Genomic DNA, 23116 nt, shown 5'->3' with positions numbered 1-23116 from the left:
AGCTCAAAAAAAAAAATCAGTTAAAATTAATTGAGATATTATGCAAAGTATGGAATAAAATTATTTCAAAAACTAATAACATGATAGATTCATTTGTTAATCTTCTTAAAATCAAGAGTATTGTGTCCTAAAAAACCCAAACATTCAGTAGCTCAAATATGTAGGTTGCTAACAAGTAAAAAAAAGAATTAATAAGAGCCTTCATTTGTTAAATATATGTAATATTTGTTTATATATATATATCTTAGCTCAAAATGATATCATATTAGGAGAAAATATTAAAAAATAATTGATATTTACCTATAAGTCATTATGTGGAACCTAATGGATTTCCAATGAAAATAGATGTATTTTCTGAATTTCACCACTGTTTTGTGTAAAGAATTTTATACATTTCTCTACAATTCGTATTGATTTGATGTTTTATAGTTTACAAGATTATCTAACATGCATTTCTCTTTAACCTCAAAAGAAGACAATCAAATAAGTATTTTGGCCTATTCTCAAATGACATAGCTGAATTTCAAAGAGCTCTACGAAGTTTCCCAAGGACAACTCTGTGAGTACAGAAAGCATTATAACCACAAGATGAGCTGCTCTGATACAATCATTACTCAATTTCTTCCATTGTTATATTAGCCACACCACTGCCAGTACGACCATTTAAAACATATAACAGGTAATACCTCTGCTTCAATAGTTTCTATCTAACTCAGAAAATTCTTATCGCCCCTGTAAGGTTTACATGAGTCAATTCTCTACCTCTATGATCTCTTTCACATTCCTCTAGCTCTTTGGGTCTCTGCTTTCACCATGCAGGTCTTATTTCTGGTCCTCAAAGCAAGCACACTGCTGTTTCAGAATCTGTATTGCTACTGACTCTGCCTCAAACAGTATTTTCCAGAGTCATATCACTTGCCTCTTTATTTTGGTCTCTTATTAAACGTTACTGCCATGGATGGGCCTTACATGAGAACGCTATATAAAATAGCCCTGTCACTTTATTTATACCCCCAGCTTCATTTTTTCTTCGTAGTGCTTATTACCAATTTGCTCGTTGTTATGATATTGCATTCAGAAGTCCGTATTACTTTGTATTACAGGCTTCTGGTTGCCTGGAAGGTAAATCACCTTACTGGAAATGAGTATTGAGTTCAAATGCTGGTTCTTCTCGTCTGATTTATTTTGTTAAAATTGTTCCAAAAACGTAGATGTTCTAGAATAGGCAACAGTGCTAAAACAAGGAATCGTAGGGGCATTGGGATTTTAACATCATATCACCACCATACACCTAAAATATTATATCAGATATTTACAAATGGATTAATTAAAATGGTTTTAAAGACTGAGGCTTTTTAAGATTAGTTCTCATTATGACTAATTCTATTTCATGGGCCACACATATGTGAATCTTTTATGGGTGCTAACCTAACCACTAGTACCTGACAAACTAGATAAAAAGATTAAGTCTTAGCTCAATTGCTACTGACACACCTCACAGGAAGTACCTCTACCTGCAGGCTTACCTACTTGCTACTTTATGGAGGCCTTCCCCTTCCCTTACCCACACAATGGTTTTTATACCTACATTCTAGATTGTGACAGACAGCACTCCTTTCAAGGCTTTATTTCAAACACACACACACACACACACACACACACACACACACACACACCACCCCCACCCCCCCCATCAAGTGAGAACTCCAGACATGGCATCTGACTGACCCTGTAATATTTGGCCATAAGTTTTTATTTATAACACTCCTTTATCTCAAACTACTAATCACTTATCCACAGTTTAAAGGGATGTACAATTAATTTTCCAATATCTTCCCCATGGAAAATATGAATAGAAACATGAAAAATCAATCGATTTTTATTTATGCTAAAAAGTGCTCAGCGTTAGATGTAATGGAAGTGATGTATATTTGAATGACCAAATGATACAATGTGAAAAGTTATAAAATATATTTAACATCCAAAAATATAGCCAACTTCTACTCTCCAATACAGAAATAATAATTATGACATCAATATTCTATCTCAAAGTATAGTTTTTATGCAGTATTGAAGCTGGAAGTATTACTTTTAGTAACATCATGAGATAAGCACAGTTTGCCTTTAAACTTTCTCCTCAATTCCTGTAAGGCATTGTAGCAGACACTGTCCTTTCCCATCCATATCCCCTTGGATTCAATTTAAAGATTCTGCGTGCTTTGCTTTTAATGCTTGGCACCTGCAGTCTTCTGCATAGGTCTGTCCCTTTCTCCCTGCTCCACCTTCTCCCTCAAAGGGAAAAAACTGAAAGGGCCTGAGAGTTTAAACCTACTCAGATATAAATGACTTATTGATAAGGGAGACCAAAATTCAAAATCCCTTGCACAGATCTTTAAAAAAACTCTTAAGTTGTAATTTATGCTGACGATTTCACTGCAAAACCAGTCTGGGGCTGGGAATTATTTGTGACTCCTCACCTTTTCCTATTTTAGTACTCTCTCTCTCTTACTATTTCTGTAGTGTTTAATAAATCAATTGCACATGAATTCTTATCTCAATGACTCCCTATGGGGAACTAACCTAAAAGAGCACTATACTATTATAATGCTTCATGTGTCTAATTCAGTCATAAGTGAAGTTACATTGATCATTGACCATCTAGATGCCTAGATAGCCATGCCCTCAAAACCTACCTTAAAGAATTCTGTGCTCCAGATTCTTACAAACCCCATCTGCTTCAGCCCAATCCTTTAAAAATCTACCCTCAAAAATTATATTATTTAGGACATCAGCACAAGTGAATAGGTTTCTATGAAACTGAGTACTGGGATTTTTGCTTTTTTGTTGTTTTTCAGAATTTCTTTGGCTATTTTAACAATTTAACAGATTTGCAGATGATCTGAATATTAGGTAACAGTGGACTGTAATATTAGCTAATATTATTGTATTAATGTTATTTATGGTATCAATGTTAAATTTAATAATTTTATTAATTTTGAAACAAAAGGTAATTTAAAAATATACGCTTGTTTTCAGCAAAAAAGCATATCAAATAATTTAAATACAAATACAATGATCATAAGTTCCCAAATTATGTTCAAACATTTCAGAAAAGTTAACATATTTCTATCTCTCTATATCTCCCTATATGAGTCCTCATATTAATGTGAAATAAGTGTTAACATATGTAAATATATAAAAAGAATGTTAAAGCTAATAAAACAAAAGTAAATAGTTATTTAACTTTAATAAAAGGCATATGCATGTTGAGTTATTCTTGAGCACTTCCTATGTTTGAAATTATATTAAATTAAAAAGTAACAGTTTATAACACCTACTTTAGGATAATTTGTAGGGAAAGCTCTTATAATATCAAAGTTAGTTTTTATTCTTTACAAGCACTGGAATTTTAAATTTATTTTTGACATTTATTGATTATATAGTTGTTTCAAATGACAGTTTTCATATTTTTTCAAAGAAAACTTATATGCCCCAAATGCATTTCAAAAGGCAAATACTGAAATATATGTATTTACTTAGTATCACAATTAATGTATTACAATAAAGATTTTAAAACATCAAGATAGAGTTCCAATAGTGAGTACAACCTTATTTTATATATAGAAATTACCTTTTTCATTTAAACTTAGTATCACTTTGGTAGTTTTTGGTATCTTGTCTCAAAGTATGAGAATTTATTCTGTTTGTTTCAAAGTTGACTCTTTATTAAAACAAATGTAATTGTTGTAGATTTATTAAGATTTGGGTACCAAAAGGGATCTCTTTCAAAATGGTTGTGTTTGCAGTTATGTGACCCAGAGGCAACGAGTATTTAGAGAAACTCAGATAACTATATTTATACTATGTAAGTCTGAAATGATACTGCCCTTTCAGGTAATACAAGGGCCAATTTTTAAAAACTGACCCAAGTGTTCTTATCTTGAAATTTCTAAAATGTGGTTTATTTCAAATGCGTTTATTTTACTTGTCTGAAAATACACATTATACAATTGTATAATTACACTAAAATAAAAGTTAATTATTTTCTATGCCCAGCCCCAATGCAATGATTAGAACAGATTTCTTCTTCAAAATTTGAAATTTATTTTTAATTGTTATTAACTAAGTGATTATAAGAGCTAAGTTTGTTTCTATTCAAAAGATATGCCATATTTCTGTAATTATATATATACATATATTTATAAAAATATTTATACAACATACATATATAATATATGTATACATATATATGTATGTTGTATAAATCAAGACTGGGGATGGCTATATTTTAAAAAGCAAAGTTAGATCTACAGATGTGTACATGTTTTAAATAATATAATAATGGATTGTGCTCAGTTTAACATTACATATCTGAGTACATCACTCTATATAACTTATCCATGTATGTATCAATAACTTTGAACCCTTGAATTAATTGGCCACCAATCCCTGGTATACAAACCACTTTACACAATTCAAGATGTCATTTCTGGCACTGGTGTGCCCCCATTTTCTAAAAGTTGCTTCTCATCTTGCTGAATCTTAGTCCTTGATACTTCCTTTTATGAGTTGAATTATGTACCCCAAAATTCATGTGTTGATATACTCACTTCCAGTATCTCAGAATGTGGCCTTCTTTAAAAACTGGATCATTTCAGACATAATTAGTTATAATGAGGTCATACTGAAGTGGGGTGGGTCCATTTTCCAATATAACTGGTGGCCTTAAGAAAAATGGGAAATTGGAATGAAGGCAAGCACACAGGGAGAATGGCAAGTGAAAGTTTGAGTTTTGCTACCACAAGTCAAGGAATCACCAGAGGCTGGGGCAGAGTTCTGGAATAAATCCCTCCCTAGTGTCTTCACTAGGCATTTTTTATGATGTTCTTTGTCAAGTTGAAGATGTCCCTCTAGTTTTCTGATGTTCATTGGTTCTGCGTGTTTCTATCATGAATCGTTTATGAATTTTGTCACACGGTTTTTCTGTGTCACTTAATATGATGATGATTTGTCATCTTTTGCATTTTAATGCCATAGATTATATTTTCTGACTTTAGTTTTTAAATTTTTTAAATTTTAATTTTTATGTGTACATAGTGGTGTATATATTTATGGGGTATATGAGATGTTTTAATACAGGCACTCAATCTTAAATAATAACATAGTGTTTTATTTTTACATTTTGATCCAGATTTCTATACTAACTTGAACATAATATATAATTATTTTTATACTTTTTTAAATTAAATTGCAAACATTTGTTTAGGATTTGGCTTCTATATTTGTGAGAGATACTGATCTGCAGTTTTTCTTTCTTGTAAAGCTTTTATCTGACTTCAGTATAAGCACAATGCTGCCTCATAGAATGAGTTAGAAAGTGTTTTCCTCTGCTACTATTTTGTGGAAGAAATGTTGAATAATATATTTATTATTTCTCATTTAATATTTGGTAGAATTTACTAGTGAAACCATTTGAATTTCACATTTTATTTTTGCAAGGTTATTAACTTATTTTCTTTATTAGCTCTATTCTTGTTATCTTTTCAATCTTGTGTGACTTTTTATAGTTGTGTGATTTAAAAAAAGGTTCATTTTATTTAGATTAATAAATGTGTGTGCCCAATATAGTTTGTAGTGTTCATTATCCTTTAATATCAACAGGATCAGTAATAATAACCTCTCCTTCATTTCTGACATTGATAATTTGTGTCATATATTTTTGCTATTGTTTTCAGCCATTCTAAAATATATCCTTTTAAATTGATTTTCTAAAGTAACAAGCTTTTATTTTATTGATTTTTTTATATTATTTCCATGTTTCAATTATCATTGATCTCTACTCTAATTTTTATTATGCATTTTTTTTTTCTGTTTGTGTTAGCAAAGAAATTCTCCTTTATCTGTAGTTTCCTAACGTGAAGTCTTAGGTTATTAATGTAATTTTAAAATTTCTTTTTGATTATTCACTTAATACTATGAACTGTTATTTAAATACTGGTTTCCCTGCATCAGACAAATTTGGATATGTTGCACTTTCATATTCAGTCTGTTAAAAATATATTTTTAGTAACTTCTCTTTAGACTTTGTTTTGATGTATGTGTTAGTTTGAAGTATGCCATGTCTTCTAATTTACAAATATTTAGAGGTTTTCCAGCTATCTTTATGTTATTGATATATGGTTTAATTATATTTTGGTCTGAGCACATGTTATATGATCTATTCTTTTAACTTGTTATCAAGGTGTGTTTTGAGGAAGTTCAACAAACTCCAAAAAAAAAAAAACCAGAAGAAATTCAAAATTCTATCAGAAACATTTAATCAAGAGATTGACACTGTAAAAGTAGAAATTCTGGAGCTAAAATATTCAACTGACAAACTGAAATATGCATCAGAGTCTCTCAATAGCAGCATTCATCAAGCAAAAGAAAGAATTAATGATCCTGAAGACAGGCTCTATAAAAATATACAATCAGAAGAGAAAAAGTAAAAAATAAAAAAAAATGAAGCTTATGGCAAGATCTAGAAAATAGCTTCAAAAGGGCAAATTTAAGAGTTACTGGCTATATAAAGAGAAGGTAGAGAGAGATAGTGGGTAGAAAGTTTACTCATAGAAATAATAACAGAGAAATTTCCAAGCCTAAAGAAAGAAATCAATATTCAGATACAAGATAAGAAAGAAAGACAAAAAGATTCAACTACCTAAAGGTACTTAAAAATCAAATTCCCAAAGGTCAAAGATAAAGAAAAGATCCTAAAAGCAGAAAGAAAAAAGAAATAAATAACATACAAAAGAGCTCTCAAACATCTGGCATCTGGCAACATACTTCTCAGTAGAAACCTTACAAGTCAAGTGAGAGTGGGATGACATATTCAAAGTTCTGAAAGAAGAGAATTTTTTTTTTTTTTTTTTTTTTTGCCAGATATAGTCTTCTCGTTTGGAAGTACCTGGCAAAATTATCCTTTAAACATGAAGAACAAATATAGATTCTCCCAGACAAACAACAAATAGGGGATTTTGTCAACATCAGACCTATTTTATAAAAAATGCTAAAGGAAGTTCTTCAATCTAAACTAAAAGGAAGTTAACTAGCAAGGAGAAATCATCTGAAAGTATAAAACTCACTGATAATAGTAAGTACACAGACAAATATAGAATACTCTAACACTGTAATCATGGTGTGAAAACTACTCATATTAATTAAGGAAAACTAAAAAGCTACCAAAATAATAACAAAAACAACTTTCTTTTTTTTTTTTTTCTTTTTTTGAGACTGAGTCTCGCTCTGTCACTTAGGCTGGAGTGCCCTGGCATGATCTTGGCTCACTGCAACTTCTGCCTCCTGGGTTTTAGCGATTCTCCTGCCTCAGCTTCCAACAAAAACAACTTTTTGAGAGATAGATGATATACCAAAAAAGCAGAGACAATTAAAAGTCACAAAGCACGGGGAATACAGTTAAAGTGTGAAGGTTTTTAGTGTTCTCTCTGCTTGTTTTTGTTTTTTTTCTCTGTAATTAGTATTAGGTTGTCAGCAGTTTAAAATAATTGGTTCTAAAATGTTACTTGCAAGCAAGCCTCATGTTAACTACAAAAGAAAAACCTGTAACAGCTATACAAACAATATAAAGCAAGAAATTAAAACATACCGAGAGGTGACAACGTGCTGGCACTCCTCACAGCCCTCCTTCGCTCTGCCGCCTCCTCTGCCTGGGCTCCCACTTTGGTGGCACTTGAGGAGCCCTTCAGCCCACCACTGAAAGGGGCACTGTGGGAGCCCCTTTGTGGGCCGGCCAAGGCTGGAGCCGGCTCCCTCAGCTTGCAGGGAGGCGTGGAGGGAAAGGCGCAAGCGGGAACTGACGCTGCGCGCGGCGCTTGAGAGCCAGCTGGAGTTCCGGGTGGGCGTGGGCTTGGCAGGCCCCGCACTGGGAGCAGCCGCCCCGCCCTGCCGGCCCCAGGCAACGAGCGGCTTAGCACCTGGGCCAGCAGCTGCGGAGGGCGTACTGAGTCTCCCAGCAGTGCCGGCCCACCGGCGCTGCGCTCGATTTCTCGCGGGGCCTTAGCTGCCTTCCCGTGGGGCAGGGCTGGGGACCTGCAGCCCGCCAATGCCTGAGCCTCCCACCCCCTATGTGGGCTCCTGTGCCGCCGGAGCCTCCCCTATGAGAGCCGCCCCCTGCTCCACAGCGCCCAGTCCCATCGACCATCCAAGGGCTGAACCTTGGTGTCTAGCTCAGGGATTCTAAACGCACCAATCAGCACCCTCTCAAAACAGACCTCTAGGCTCTACCAATCAGCAGGATGTGGGTGGGGCTAGATAAGAGAATAAAAGCAGGCTGCCCCAGCAACCCGCTGGGCTCCCCTTCCACCTGTGGAAGCTTTGTTCTTTCCCTCTTTGCAATAAATCTTGCTACTGCTCACTCTGGGTCCACACTGCCTTGATGAGCTGTAACACTCACCATGAAGGTCTGCAGTTTCCCTCCTGAAGCCAATGAGACCACGAGCCCACCAGGAGGAAGGAGCAACTCCAGTCGCTCTGCCTTAATAGCTGTTAACACTCACTGCGAAGGTCTGCAGCTTCACTGCTGAGCCAGGAGACCACGAACCCACCAGAAGGAAGAAACTCCAAACACATCTGAACATCAGAAGGAACAAACTCCGGACACGCCGCCTTTAAGAACTGTAACACTCACCACGAGGGTCCGCGGCTTCATTCTTGAAGTCAGTGAGACCAAGAACCTACCAATTCCGGACACAATACTGCAAGAGAAAAACTTTTACTCATAGGGATACAGAAAGGAAGAAAATAAGACAAAACCAACAAAACAATAAAAAATAACAAAATGCGAGAATTAAGTCCTTCCCTGTCAATATTATTACATCTAAATGTACTAAATTATCCAGTAATAGAGTTACTGAACAGATTTAAAAAAAAAACCAACTATAAGCTGTCCACAAGAATATCACTTCACCTATAAAGTCACACATAGACTGAAACTGAAAAAAGGAAAAAAAGATATTCTATGCAAATAGAAAGCAAAAAAATATAGTTGTAGTCATATATAATGGATTTCAAGACAAAAACTATAGAAAGAGAAAAATGAAGGTCATTTTATAATGATAAATACATTATCCCAGCAAAATAATATAACAATTGTAAATATATATGTACTCAATGTTAGAGCACACAGATATATAAAGCAAATATTATTAAAGACAGAAATAGATGCAATACAATAACATCTGGGGATTTAACACTCCACATTTAGCATTGGACAGGTAATCTAGACAAAACTCAGAACTATAAAAACTCTGGAAGACAAAGTAGACAATACCACTCAATATTGGCACGAGCAAGGATTTCATGACGAAGACACCCAAAGCAATCTCAAGAAAAGCAAAAAGTGACAAATGGGATCTAATTAAACTAAAGAGCTTCTGCACAGCAAAAGAAACTATCAACAGAGTAAACAGACACCCTACAAGATATAAGATGTATTATGCAAACTATGTATCTAATAAAGGTCTACTATCCAACATCTATAAGGAATGTTAAGAAATTTATAAGAAAAAAGCAAACAGCCTCATAAAAAAGTTAGCAAAGGACATGGACAGTTTTGAGAGGAAGTCTTATATGTGGTCAACAAGCAAATGAAAAGAAAAGCTTAACCTCACCGATTACTAGAGAAATGTAAATCAAAATCACAATGAGATACCATCTTGCACCAGTTAGAATGGCCATTACTAAAAAGTAAAAAAAATAACAGATGCTTGCAAGGTGGTGGAGTAAAAGGAATGCTTATACGCTGTTGCTGGGAGTATAAATTAATTCAACCATTGTTGAAGACAGTGTGGCTATTTCTCAAAGTTCTAAAGACAGAACTACCATTTGATCCAGCAACCCCAGTACTGGGTATATGCCCAAAGGAATATAAATTTTTCTGTTGTAAAGACACAAGCACATGTATGTTCATTACAGCACTGTTCACAATAGCAAATACATGAAGTCAACTTAAATGTCCGTCAACAATAGACTACATAAAGAAAATGTGGTAAATATACACCATGGAATCCTATGCAGCCTTAAGAAAGAATGAAATCATGCCTTTTGCAGAAATATGGATGGAGCTGGAGGCTATTATCTTTAGCAAATTAACGCCGAAACAGAAAACCAAATACCACATGTTTTCACTTGTAAGTGGAGCTAAATGATGAGAATTCATGAACACAAAGTAAGGAAACAACAGACACTGGGGTCTCCTGGAGGGTTGAGGGCAGAGGTTGGGAGAAGGGAGAGAACCAGAGATAACTATTGGGTACTGGGCTTAATACTTGGGTGATGAAATAATCTGTACAACGAACCCACGTGACACGAATTTACCTATGTAACAAACCTTCACATGTACTGCTGAACATAAATAACAGTTAAAAATATAAAGAAATAATAAAAAAAAATTTTAGAGTCACATAAGGTACAAAAAGTAGTACAGAGAACCTCATGTATCAATTACTCAAATTTCTCCAATGAGGACGTCTTGCCTAATTATACTACATTGTCAAAATCAAGAAATATACACTGATGCAATGTAATGAATTAATTAAATCATATTTATATTTGAACAGTTTTACTTTCACTTACTTGTACTTTGTTTTTTATTTTTTAGTATAGTTCTTTAATTTTATCACAAATACTGATCTGTGTGACCACCATAACAATCAGGACACAGAATTTCTATCACCACAAAGAAACCCCAATTTTACCACTGTATACTCATATCCTCTGCCAAATGCTAACCCTTAGATGTTTGTTATTATTTGAAATTAACTTAATGTTCAGAACCCATAGGTTAGACTCTTTAACCCACTTTAAATTGTTGCTCCACTTAATAGGAACTCAACACATACACATTTGTGGAGATAAATAGTTTTACTTTGTAAAATAATAAATTGACATGAAACTTTAGTTTCAGGAATAAATGAAATTTTATTTATTCTGGCATGCTTATACATTTACATCTACTGCATGTTTCTTATTAAAGAGTCTTTCAGTTTCAATAAGAAATTCAACTTGAATCTAATCCTCACCTCTTTAATCTAGGATCAAATGTATCCATTATTCTCAGATCTTTGATACCTCTTTTTATTATGTACTTTACAGTCTTTTCCCTATGTGTGTATGCATGTGTATGTCTGCACATGTGTTATGTTTTCATATGCTTGATAATTAAATATTTTATTAAAAACAGCTAGATTGTTGTAATGCTATTGTTTTAGAAGTATATTTTATTTTAGCAGTTTGGCTGTGTATGATTGATCTATCATCTATTGAATCTGCAAATAACACAAACACACATAAGGTCTAAAGGTAGGAGTATAATTTTTTTTTTGCTGATTAGGCTCTGTATTATCTTAAAATATTACAACTTAATATTTTATTGCTTGAGCTTCTATGAATTTTTTCATGATACATATTGTATATTCTTCTATATTAATGTCATGGGCAGCCCTTATCTATGTTTTCACTTACTGTGATTTCAGTTACCCATGGTCAATCATGGTCCTAAATTATTAGGTAAAAAATTCCAGAAATAAATAAGTTATGTTTTAAATACCTTTTATTACAGTATTTTGTTATAATTATTCTATTTTATTATTATGGTTGTTTATCTCTTACTGTGCCTAATTATAAATTCAACTTTACCACAAGCACATATATATAGGAAAAAAACATAGTACATATAAGGTTCCACACCACACTTGTTTCAGGTATCCACTGGGGCTTTTAAAATGTATCCCCCACACATAAGAGAGGACTGCTGTTTTCCAACATATTTAACCCTGGGCACCTGAAATTTAAAGAAGAATAAAGTTAAATTGCACTTTGCTTTGGGTGAGGGAAGGATGAAAATATTTAGAGCAATTAGAGTTGTCAGCATTTCAAACAATTATTTGGAAAATAGAAGAGACCTTGGGCACTAGTTCATCTCCATGTTAATGGATATGGTGGTTTAAAAGGGGAATTAGTGTGTGTTTTGAAGCTAATTAGAGCACAGTTGTTAAATGTCACATCTGTTGTTAATAAAGCATATGGTTTTAAGATTTAATCTTGCACAGATCTGCCATTTTTAACCAATATCTGCATATGTTCGGATCTGTGATGATTTTATTATTTTGTGATTTATTGTAATTCAGTATTTGTGGCTAGATTTCAAGCATGATCCTTTAAAATATTTTAGTTAGAAATTTTCTAATTAGATTATAGTCTGTGATTTAAATACCATTTATTAATATTTGCAACTTAAGTTAAAAATTATGCTAAATGATATTCTAAAACTTAAAAATTATTTCAACCGTTGGATAAGTAGTTATTCCCAGAAAAAAATTTTGAGATCACTTTTAATTAAGGCATTTAAGTACTGATCCTTGATAAACATTTTTTAATCCCACATACCGATTTAACATGGATTTGGTTTTATATTGCCTTGGTTTCAAGTATATGGGAATTAACAATATGAATCACAATATGAAATACGTAAGAGTTCACTTGGAATATATCAATGTTACCGAAGTTTTCCTGAAAATTTTAGGTGAAGATTCAATATTTAGGGCAATATGTATTTATGATCAATTAACATTATCTTTAATTGTTAGAATATAATTTGTCTTGTGTTTGTGTCTGCAACCTAGAAAGGTAAAACAAAAGAGAAATTACAATCCTCTAGTTGACCTCCTTTCACAGCTAATTTGAGAGTATTGTTTCTGTGGAGATAACAGTCTCCATGGCTACTGGTTACAGACTTTTTAAATGTTTTAACAAGGTTGGAAGGATCCATAGAACTGTTGCTTTGCATTTCAGCAAATAAGGGCATTAGTCCTTTGAGACTGCACCTTTGAAACAATAAATTCACGTTAGATGAAGTGCACTGTAAATCTATAACATATCAGCAGCTTATAAATGTGTATATATGGATGATTATTTAATTAAATACTTTGTATCTAAATTTGTAATTTGTCTAAGTAAATGTTTGTTAATAGGTAGACGTGGTTACTGGTGTCTGGACAGATCAATATCACTGTGCTGTTCAAATAACAGAGACAAAACTCTGTAGTTGGGGAATCAGTCTTATCTCTGAATATGTTAGAAAATGTCATAATTGCATAGGGAAGCTGAAATGTCACTGAAGGAAATAAGGGAGTGGTTTACAAAAAAAAAAAAAGCATTTATAAAAATAGGCTGAACCCTGACTGTAACTAATAGCACTTTAGTTTGTCTTTTGGTAATTTTTTTGGAATACAGCAGTTCAATGATGAGGGGAAACTGAAGCATTGCCGTTACTGTCAATGCCAAAAAGCACAATTACTTTTGCACCAACCTAATATTACACATTTTAACATTTTGACCATTTCATCCACCATATTTTCTTTCATAACATCATCCATTCCTCAACATGCTAATTCTATATGCATGTATTTTAATGCTATATGCATACATAAAAGATGATACTACATGTTTGCTCTTAGTCAAAGGTTGTGGGTTTTTTTTAGCCATATAAAATTTTGGTTGGTCTAAATATTTTACTTGTATAAACCATGTAAATTATTAGCATGTATAAAATATACCTTTCATTTCCATTCAGCATATTCGAATAGTGAAATTTTGAGCATTTGACATTAATAAGTAGTTAGAAATTATTCAATTTTTATATACATTTTTCTTCCAGTTAGGCATTTTAACCAATTCATTTGAGACTAACTACTGACTATGTCTGTATTACAGTGATAGACCACAGGAACAAACTGAAAGAAATAGAGCATGGCAGTAATCCTCCAGAGTGCTGCTATTTCGTTTGAGAAGATTTATTCTGTGCTCTGTTTCACTCATCCTCGGTCATTTTAATTCAAGAGCTTTGTGTCACTTACTTTGAAAAATGTTTTCCCTATTAAAATTTAGCTACTTTAATTCCAAAACTGAGTCCTAGCTCTTTTACTAAAATTTATAGTTATGTTTTAATATATATTTGTTTTACTTAGAAATATCAGTGAAGTATATTTAAAATTACTTGGATTAAATTGTTAATATTTTCAATATTGAAAACAGAAAAAATAAAGGAAACACATAAATCAACAAAATCCCCTAACTTACTGAAAAACACTGTTGCAATTTGGTGCATGTACTCTGTTTTTCTTTCAGTTTAGCAATACAAAAGTCATTATCTGATTTATGATGTGTTCTTGTGAAGGTATGAAGTAGACATTAGAAATGAAGTCAATGAAAGTACTTATTAAATTTAAAATATCTACAATTAAAATTTTGTAAAAAGTAAAAAACTATGTAGAAATTTAAAAAATGTATATGCATATTCACTCTTGAAAGCAGTTAAAAAGACCTTGTATGACAGTTTTTATGTGTTTATTACATATTTAAAAAAATGTTTCTCTGTTGTCTCTGTTATCATTATAAATTATTTATGCAAGAAGACCTTAAAGAAGTGGAAAATTTCATATTATACTTCAGTTACCATGCAAATATATCTGCTTCAATGAAAATGTAAAATGAATATTGCATTTATCTGAAAGTATGTAAAAGACAAATAATGTTGAAACAATTAAAGATCATGTTCTATTTTGTTCTATTAATGATATTTTATGATTCAAAACCTACAATGTTAATAGATTAATCTGTAAAGGGCAACACTATGAACAGTTTCAAAAATTTTATATTCATGTTTTATAATTTAATTTTATTTCTGAAATAGCTGAAAGAGATCTAGAAATCCATCAGAGAAATTTGTTCAGAAATAATCATTTCAAATATATTTAAATAGCAAAAAGTAGAAAACATCTCAAACATCTACTCATGTATCGATGGTACTTTGGTCAGGTCCTTTGGTTTTTCTCTAAGATTATGTGAAACCCAGATGATAAGGTAATCTACAAACAATTTTTAACAGCTCAGATGTACTATATAAGTTGTAGCTATTACCTATCACAGTGAATCTAAATTTACTCATTTTAATATAATAGGGTTGGAATAAATGTTTTCTAAAGTATTTTAATATTTTACATAGTTGCTAATCTCTATGATTTTTTAGAAGACAGCTGTAAAACTGAGTCCATTTTGTAACGGAGAAATCAGGCATTAGGATGTTAACTGGTAAATAAAATTAGATGAAAATATAGTATATATTATATAACCCAGGATTTAGGTATCAGCTTATTCTCTGCCTCTATTGATATATCATCTGGTAATTTGCACATTCAAGTAGTTGAATTTTATATATTAACAATAATTTCCGGCCAGGCATGGTGACTCATGCCTGTTATCCCAGCATTTTAGGAGGCCATGGCGGGCAGATGACCTGAGGTCAGAAGTTCAAGGCCAGCCTAGCCAACATGGTATAACCCATCTCTACTGACTAAGTACAAAAAATTGGCTGGGCGTGGTGGAGAACACCTGTAGTCCCAGCTACTGGGCAAGCTGAGGCAGGGAAATTAAAAACAAACAAACCAAAAATAAGTTTTAATCTTCTTGTTTCTAATACTTCACACAAGTCTTTTTACCATTAAGATAGCTATTATGCATTAGATAAAAAGGTGTCGCTGGACATATGATGATAAAAAAGTTACGGTGTACTCATTCATTTGCGTATTCGTTCAACAAATATTGAAGTGTGTACTGTGTGCCAGACACTGTGTGAAGCACTGGAAATGGAAGAAACAAGACAGACTTCCACAACAATTGATCATACTCTATAATGTAAATAAATGAAAACAAATTGCAATGTGCCTAAAAGTGGTCAAAGAATATGTTATTTAGAAAATAAGAGGGAAGGCATTCTGGAAGTTGCTTTTTGAAAAATACCTTAATTAAGGAGTTCTCTGCTACTGAGGGACACAGATCCCTCACACAGAGACAACTCCAATACCATATGAAAAGTATATTGGGCAAAGAATGTGCACAGTGTGTCATGGGCACAAACAGGATGAAAGGGTATCCAGGCACAAGCTGGAGGTTGAATGCAGCAAGGAAGCCTTCCTGGAGGAGAAAAGAGATGAGCTACATTCTGAAGTACAAGTAGATATTTAATGGGATATGGAAGAGGGAGTGGGAAGTAGAAATAAAGGGACTCAAAAAGAGACAACAGGTAATTTATAGCAACAGAGCCAGGATAGGAAATTGGTATTACTAAAAATTATAATTATTCATGTTTTGGAAAGCTTGTTCTCAGTAACCCATACTGATTTTCTTGTCTATTTTCTCAAATGACATGACATATTCCTGCCTTCACTTTTATGTAATTATGATGTAAGGCCTTGTGTTACTTTTTAAAACAACCTTAAGAAAACAATAGAAATATGTTTTCTTTCCTATTTTATTTGTTAGTAGTGTGACATTTGAATCATTCTTATCTCAGGTTAATGCTAATAAGTCTGTTTCTGGGTCATACTGGTTTATTTGAATCAGTGAAGTGGAGTCAGGTCAACAGCCTCTGTATTGCTTCTTCTCTGCCTTGATCACTCTTAATCCCGATCATTTATAATCTGTGGCACAGACTTAGCTACTCTCAGAGGCTTCAGCTATAAATTCTCCTTTGAAATGTTCTGTCATTAATCACAGTTAAGATATGTCCCTTGTTGTTTTTTTAAAACAATATAACTGAGAGCTTAATGAGTACCAAATAGAAAAAAACATATTTTTCTTAACTTCTTTGCAAAAATATTTTATAAAATATTCCTAAACATGAAAGATCTAATGAAAGGTAAATATAACCCTAGCAAGATAATAGAATTTTGTCTTTATATAAATCATCCAAAGTTCATATGAGGCCTTTCCCATGTTGTCTGTTAACAACCTCAGTAAAGTTATAGTGGGAATCTGAAGGGCATACAGAGATAAAGTAACTTTGTTTTAAATATAAGTGATAACCTTAAGATATATACAACAAATACACTTTGACCTAGAATTCCCAAATGTTATCAAAATATATTTCCTCACTCTCTTTTAAAAATTTTTTCTCTCTCTCTGTATAATTTCTATATATGTATATAAACATATATGTATATATAAATGTATATATGTGTATGTGAAATTTAGATATGTGTATGTAAGTAGTTACTACAGTATATAAATAAATAAAAATATTTTCATCAAGTATTTACAAAACTACATTAGTGAGTTGTAATTTACATACCTTAGATGTAATTTTAATTTTAGAGTTCTAATAATTAAGTTTAATTGTAAGTTTTAACCATGCCGTTTAATGTCTTTTGGCAAGTATATATATCCATGTAACCAGTGTCAGAATTGAGATATAGAATATTTTGGAATGATGAAATAATCTAGTAGTAAGTTTCATAGATTTTACAATCTAATGACAAATATGTCTCTGGCAAAGAAATAATAATAATAATATTTAATGTAAAATGTAATTAATTAACATATAATTACATGTAATAATAAAATTATGTAAGACCCGTAAGGGCAGAGATATTTTTTCAGATTTTTTCGGTGCCGTATCTGCCAGTGACACGTTAGTTGCTCAATATATTTATATTGAATGGATAAACTAGAAATAAATGACTTACATTGATGGCTGTGTTTATTCAATTGTGCTATTTGTTACCTATCAAATTTTTTATCATCTTCAATTATAATAGCAAAAAGAAACTAATTTCTTAAACATACCCTTTTTGCATGTTGTGTTGCAAAAAATAATAAGAAAAATATTAACTTTAACAGTACTCTACTAAATTTAATGCTTTATAATCATATATATTTTAACCTTTTTATCTTATCTGAATGTTATTCTTTTAACCTCATATCATTTAGTGTTTTTTAAAAAAATACAATTTATATCTAATGAATCAAAGCTATTTCCTTTGAAATGCTACCGAAGTCATTTTAATGGTAATAGATATGCTACCTTATATAACCGATAACAAAATTGAAACATTGAAAACAATGCATAATTGAAAATCAATTACCCAACTATAGAATATTGACTAGATTAATTTTTCTCATATAGTAAAAATTATGAGATTGCATGGCAAACTTTATCATAAAGACATAAGAAATTGTTTTTGGTGATGGTAACATATTAAAAAGCAACACTTTAAACTGTTCTTAATATTACAAAAAAGGTTATTTTATTCATGGGCAGTTGCAGTTCTCCATGACAACAATAATTGTCAATGCTTGAAAAATCTATTTGACATATTAGGGTCAGGAATTGTTACTACCAGCAACAGCAGTTGCTTTTAATTTCATGACAGCAGAAAAGGTCTCATTGATTATGATTGTTATAAAATTTTAGACAATAGATATTTTCATTCTTCTCATAAAGTGGCCTATTTCTTTCTTTTATAACCATTTTTTCTCATAAAATTGCATTCTCTATTCTTCCCTACAGCGAATATTGTGGATAATTCTCTCCCATTTACCTTTGACCCTTCTCAAAGAGTTTGACTTTTCTGACAGCCATGTCATTGCTAAGCTTCATCACACCAGATTATGCTTGTCTTCCAGTTCTCACACAATTGTAATCTGAGTTCAAATGTTCACCTAACAACCTCCACCATTTCATGCTATACTATATATTCATTTTTCTGAAGGGTATGCCTTGCCAAGTTACTATGCAACAGGAAACAAAACTAAACAAGAATCATCAGCAAAATTAATAAAAGAGCATAATTATAGGTTGAATGGCAAAGAATGGCATGTTATTTTCTAAAAGAAAGATAAAGACAAATAAGCAACTACAGTAGCATGCGGTTTTAAAAATCATAAAAATCATAAAGGAAAATAATTGGCCAGGTGCAGTGGCTCACGCCTGTAATCCCAGCACTTTGGGAGGTTGAGGCCAGTGGACCACCTGAGGTCAGGAATTTGAGACCAGTCTGGCCAACATGGTGAAACCCCCGTCTCTACTAAAAATATAAAAATTTGCTGGATGTGGTAGCTCACACCTGAATCCCAGCTACCTGGGAGGCTGAGAATCGCTTGAACCCGGGAGGCAGAGGTTGCAATGAGCCAAGAGCAAGCCATTGCACTTTAGCCTGGGCAACAGGAGCTAAACTGCATCTCAATAATAATAATAATAATAATTTATTTTAGACTTAAATACAATCCAATTTCTCTAGAAACTCTAACCATGGGGTTTCAGAATAATTTTATTAGAAACTTTTTAAAGATCATTCTCTATTCCTCAGGCAAATTTAGAGGCATCCAACAATTGCAGTTAAACTTCACTGCACTGGGAAATCTCTTTAGGATTGCAGGTGTTTCCAGCGTTCATTTTCAGAATATATCCAGCTAAGTAGATGTGTCAAATATCTGTCTAAAACTTCTGTACTTAGCTGGCAATCATACAGCTGATTAGTCTAATGAATAAAGTGAGCACTGATGGACATATAAAAAGCTCTTCAGGGTCAAGAGCAACAATAACAATTATCATACTAATAAAAATAATATTAGTCCAAACCAACAAGACTTATATACTTCTATGATTTGTCTTATTTTTTATAGAAAAAATCTATGGCCTTCCTGGTGGAGGAGAAGTGAAATTAATCTAGATAATGAAGGGTTATAAGTAACACACCAAATGTAAGAGTTTATTTTATAGTAAGAAATGTATTATCAGGAAAAGAAAGCCTGCGGACCAATACATTTTGCCAAATAAATATCAATGTTCCTCATATAAACAATTGAGGGTGAGCTTGTTAGTATCAAACTATTTTGACATATACCTTTACTTTAGAAGATAAAGTACATGATAATAGAGACCTCATTTATACCAACAGTAGAATTTCACATAGTCAGTAGTGAATCCATTTTGTTGAGTGAATTAAAAAATTGAACAAATGTAAAAATAGTGTAAATACTTAGAAGAGAGAAACAGTAAATAAGCTATAACTTGTCCTTACAGAACAAGTTATACCAAAATAATATTTATTTCATTTTAGACAAGATTATTGATTACAAAGTTGTTTGTGTATAGAAAGAAGAACCCCAAGCTAGAAAATTACACAATCAGCTAATTTTTACAATTAACTAGATTTCAATCTTTGAACACATATAATTAACGATTCGACCTGTACAAACTGTGCCTGTGATATTTACTGGTAGTCATTCTGTGACACTATTCTATTAAGTTGTTTTATTATTATTGTAAATAATAACATAAATGTAGGATTATCTAATATGTGGAAGAGTTATTATGAAGACTAGCACATTTATGTTTAAAGTTTTAAATAGACTAAAGAAACAAAATCCAAGTTTAATCTTAATAAAGTTAATGAGTTTAATTTAGAAAAACTTAGTCTTGCAGATTTAGTATGGGGAAGAACTGAATTCTTAGAAACTCATGTGAAAGGCAAGAGAGAAAATTTGGTTGTGCTGATGTCAAATAAGCAGCCTGAATAAAAGTGCAATATAATTCTAATGTAAGATAAGATTTTGCTAATTAATACATAATGCTTTTATAATATATATTACTTGTATAATGCATATATAATGCATGTATAATGCATATATAATGAATAATGTATAATGCATATATTACTTGTATAATTTTATTTTATATAGAAAACACTCATAATATTTAAATTTGTGTGCATATAATCTCTTAGTCATGTGCACACAAGTGTATATATTATAAATTTTTTATACATGGAATCACTTGGCATTCAATCCTGAGGCTATTTGTCATGTTCTTTAGATTTTACACTTACCCTCTTTAATAAGTCTATGGTATATTTGAAAAAACATCTAGGAAAAATTATGTTAGATTTCTAATATTTCTAATTATACTTTCCAAATATATTTTGAATTATCCATACTTCATTTGTTTATAATGTTAAATTAAGTATACTCAAATCTAAGCCAACTCAAATCATGGATAAAACACAGTAAAACTTACTTCAAGGGAATTGTATTTTATTACCAAATGAAAAAGAAAAGCACTCAGTGAATTAGGAGTAAAATCAAGAGGGTGTATCATTGTGGTAGTCTAAAAAAAAAAAGAAAAGCTTCAACAAGGACAGATTGAGCTGGGATTTCTAAAGCTGCTAAATCAAGGCAAATAATGTAGCTGAGAATTGACCATCCGACTTAGCAAAATGGATGTCAGTTTCTGTGGACTGACAAGGACAGATGCTTGAGTTTTCAAACCAGAATGAGCTAAGAATGGAGAAATGGGCCAGTGTTGGAGATGGCCTTTTTTAAGGGAAGAAGTTAAGCATGTTTTTATGAAGATTACATTGATCCAGGTCATAAGGAGGAAATCTATGACACAGGAGAGAAAGGAACATTGCCAGAGTGTTGCCTTTAAAAACAAGAATGTTGGATCTTGTGCAAAAATAAAATAGAGATATTGCCTTGAATAGGAACTTGGACAATTCATTCATAGTAATACTTCAGAAGTAAGATACGAATGCAGATAAGAGGTAAAGTGTTAGATGTGATGGTAAGTCTTTGGGAAACCCTCTTCTAACTCCTATTTCTTTCTACTGTGAAATAGGAAGCAACAATTTCAGCTAAGTAAGAGGACAGAAAAAGAGATGATGAAAGTTTGAAGAAAAGAAAAAAAGTGTAAAATTATTATGGTAAGTAGAGTAGAAATAGACTAGGGAAATGTCATGTGATTATGACACTGTATCAACTTGAATCTGACAATTATAATTTTAAGGCATGTTCCTTAAGCATAGTCTCCTGTATATTAATTACACAGGCCACTTGCAGCTTCAAGGATTCAGACAATAAGTAGACAGCATTGGATTAAACGACATTTGTGCTAGTAAAAAAAAAGTGTTGCATTGAATTAATTTATTAGTGCAAATTAATTTTACCAAACTGTACAAAATATCCAAATATAAAATTCCAAACTGTAGAAAATATCTGAGATCACATTTGCTCTATCAAGATATGTAGAATATAGACTATTAGTGAAACAATACAAATAGAAGACTGTGTAGTGTGCTGTGGTGGCTAAGGAGGCAGTAGCATATCAGTTGTGTGTACACACTAGATAGTAAAAAGTCTAGAATAAATTCTGGGTTCTAAACCATTCTGAGAACATGGATACTTTACTTAAATTCCCTAAGTCTTAGTTTCTTTAGTTGTTCATTTTAATTATAAGTTTGGTGCAATAATTTAATGAGATAACATGTGAAATATTTCACAATGTGTTTACTGAGATTAAATGATCCATTACTTATAGTTTTTTATGATTAGGATTATTTCCCCATAAACAATATTATTTGTTCTGCTCACTAGCCATTTTTCTTATATCATTGCCATATATTCTTCCAATCACCACTTATTTTCATGAGAGAATTGCATTGATTAACATTTCACCCATGATTTCATGATATACCACTAGCTGCCCCTTGCTCTTTTGACATTTCTAGCTCAATCCATTCTGGAGGAATTCAGATGTTATATCTTAATTGAGTAATAAAGGTTAGAGGACTCTTTCCTGACTCGGCCATCCTAAAACATAAAATGTCACTTAAAGAAATTAATTTCTCAACAAACACAACCAGGTGTAATTTTTCTATGCATCTTGAAATACATGTATTTATTGCACAAGCTTATTCATTTATCTCATCTTACACGGATTTTTCATGTTTGCACATTCAATAGGAAATTTACATGCTTATTTTCAAACATAAAAATTTCATAACTACATTTTTCAAATAAATTTTAGTAATTTATAGAATGTAAATAAGTTTATGTTAATAAAATATTTATAATAATCTACCAACTGACAGCGACATTTTATAGATTTGCCAAAGTGGATTATATTAACTTTAATGAAAGTTATTTTTCATATGAAGAATATTCTGAATAATTTAAATAACGTTAGGCAAGTTACTGATTTAAAACAAAATGTTGTTGATTTTCTTAACAACTCATGAGACTGGATAAATTTTATTTTATTTTATTTTTATTTAAAGAACATCTTTATTTATAAGATCTGGTGCCCTGTGATCTTCCAGGGGAATTTTATTCTAGCAGTTCTGCCCTAATCCAGCATCATACCTAAGAATGCTATTGCACATCATCTGCTCCCTGCTCAAGTGTACTGTGAGTGAAAGCAGGGTAACACTAGGCTCTAGCATTT

At 32.1% G+C, this 23116-nt stretch overlaps 1 long non-coding RNA gene across 2 annotated transcripts in view; it reads right to left on the bottom strand.

Annotated features, from left to right (window-relative positions):
- Window positions 1-7817, bottom strand: part of LOC131381033 (uncharacterized) — a 163039-nt gene extending 155222 nt beyond the window's left edge. For both annotated transcript variants that reach the window (XR_009209446.1, XR_009209447.1), the window contains exon 1: window positions 7646-7817. This is a non-coding gene — a long non-coding RNA (uncharacterized LOC131381033). The remainder of the gene's footprint in view (window positions 1-7645) is intronic.
- Window positions 7818-23116: the final 15299 nt, after the last annotated feature.

Source organism: Hylobates moloch, unplaced genomic scaffold (assembly GCF_009828535.3).
Source record: "Hylobates moloch isolate HMO894 unplaced genomic scaffold, HMol_V3 SCAFFOLD_13, whole genome shotgun sequence".
Lineage (NCBI taxonomy): Eukaryota > Metazoa > Chordata > Mammalia > Primates > Hylobatidae > Hylobates > Hylobates moloch.
This window is presented reverse-complemented; position numbering and strand designations above follow the sequence as displayed.